At 43.2% G+C, this 2,500-nt stretch overlaps 1 protein-coding gene across 6 annotated transcripts in view; it reads left to right on the top strand.

The window, feature by feature from the left end:
* Positions 1-2,500, top strand: part of LOC143029622 (uncharacterized) — a 689,552-nt gene that overhangs the window by 550,695 nt on the left and 136,357 nt on the right. The window lies entirely within an intron of this gene.

Raw genomic sequence — 2,500 nt, 5'->3', positions numbered from 1 at the left:
GTGTGTGTGTGTGTGTGTGTGTGTGTGTGTGTGTGTGTGTGTGTGTGTGTGTGTGTGTGTGTGTGTGTGTGTGTTTATTGATGTATACTGCATGTATGTATGCATGTATGTTAAGCATATTATATATGCCATTTATGATCTCTTATATATGATATGTATGATACAAATGATATATATGTTATGTATGTATGTGTGTATTTTATGTATGCATGTGTGTATGTAGTGTATGTACGCATGTACGAATTTACGTGCGCATGTACAGTATATATGCACATATGTATGTACTAAGGGCTTCAAATCCCCTCATAACTGGGGTTGCCGAGTCAGGTAATCTAGTTCAATGTTTAATCTCATTCACCATGGTTTGTAAATATTATCTAATCTAGGCGGGTGATGTTAATAGTTTGGGTGGGTGGGGAAAGAGTTTATGGTGTGGGTGGGGGGGGGAGGGAGAAGGGGAGGAAATGGTTCCCCATTCCTCCCAACATCCTGAAACTTCATAATAGAAATCATCAAGAAGTAATAGTAGTAGTATTAGTAGTAATAGTAATACTACCAATACAATCATCTTTGCTATTTTTCAAAGTGCTCAAGTGACATAAACCTTATTTTCATCAAACTAATTCTTCAACGATAAAAGTAGGTAAGTGGGTAACCCCGTGAATAAAATCGCCTGACAGCAATCAGGCTATAAGTAAATGTACCACCCATTACGGAAGGCTAGGACGGTGCCCCTCACAGAGGACTTTGTAGAAAAAAAAAAAAATCTTCGTTCAAGTCTATTCAATCCTATGACATCACGGATCATCCATACTATAATCCTACGTGTAAGGATAGGATACATAATCTCTATATCCTGCCCCTAGGATCCTTCCGTACCTTTGAAATTGACTGGTGACTGCTTTGTAGGGACAGTAGGGCCAGTGTGGTTAAAAAAAAAGGTAGCCTTCCTCTTCTGTCTGCTGTCGTAGTAAAGAATGACCACATTGTAGGGTCGGTGAAGCCTGTTTTATAAGGTTCTTGTTTGTATATTTTTTGCCTTCAATTCTTCTTTGCTTCTTCTAGGACCCTTGAGTCCAAGGAATCAACGAAGGGCAAAATAGATAGATAAATAAATAAATAAATAAATAAAGATATAATAGATAAATAAAACATATACTGTATAAATGAATAATAAATGAATAATAAATGAATGTATGAATAAATACATAAACAACTAAAAACGGGAACTTGGAATGGTGTGGGGTGAAGTTTGGTAGAGATTAGATTTAGTGTGGGAGGGAATTCGGGGGTGAGGGGGAGTGCAAGGGGAGAGAGATGCGGGGTGGGGGGAGGGGGGGAAGAGGACTTTCCTGCGGTGTTGTCGAGTTCGGCACCTTAGTCAGTGTTTAATTAATCCGGATTACTTTGATCTCCGAGTTGGTTTTTGATCAAGGGAAGGCGAGAAAGATCGAGAAGGATGTATGGGGGATGGGGGGGGGCTTAGAGATGGGGGAGTGAATGGGGGGATTAGAGATGGAGGAGTCAATGAGGGATTTAGAGATAGGGGGTAGTGAATGGGGGTTAGAGGAATAGGGAAAGGTGGAAAAGAAGTGGATGAGAAGGAGAGGGAGATAAAGGGGAATGAGGAGATGTGGGAAAGAGTTGAAGATGGGAAAGGAGAGAGAAAAAGAGAATAAAGTGAAAAAGAGAGAAGGGAAGAAATGATAAAGGAAGATGGGAGAGAAGCAAAAGGAATGAACACACACACACACACGTACACACACACACACACACACACACACACACACACACACACACACACACACACACACACACACACACACACACACACACACACACACACACGGCCCGGTGGCGGATTGGTAAGGCACTGGCCTCACAAGCCGGAGAACCGGGGGTCGATTCCCCGGCCGGGCGGAGACAAGTTGGGTTTGTCTCCTTTCACGTGTAGCCCCTGTTCACCTAGCAGCGAGTAGGTACGGGACGTTAGTCAAGGAGTTGTGACCTTGCATTCCCGGTGTGTGGAGTGTGAGTGGTCTCAGACCTACCCAGAGATCTGCTAATAATGAGCTCTGAGCTCACTGCCGTAGGGTGGTGTCTGGCTGTCTCGAAAAGAGGCTGCAGCAGATCCGAGGTGAATACACACACACACACACACACGTATTATATATATATATATATATATATATATATATATATATATATATATATACATATACCAAGGCTTTTTCCCCTTTACAAGGGAGGTAGCCAAAAAGGAAAAGGCATAAAATCATTCCCACCCATTCCTTCCCTGAATACACTCCACACCCCTCCACCCTCCCTCTCATCTTAGCACCTCCTGGATGACGGGTCATCCCTGCACCTTGTCCAATGCCCTGGGTCAGAGGCAGTGTCGTAAGACACAGCACATCCACAGCAAGGCCGCTTCATTAAATCGGCGACCTCCCCTCTCCTTCCCCCCATGCATAAAAGGAGAAGACAGGGAGAAATCCCT

Source organism: Oratosquilla oratoria, chromosome 11 (genome assembly GCF_046742065.1).
Source record: "Oratosquilla oratoria isolate Oo_2021 chromosome 11, ASM4674206v1, whole genome shotgun sequence".
Taxonomy (NCBI): Eukaryota; Metazoa; Arthropoda; class Malacostraca; order Stomatopoda; family Squillidae; genus Oratosquilla; species Oratosquilla oratoria.
This window is presented reverse-complemented; position numbering and strand designations above follow the sequence as displayed.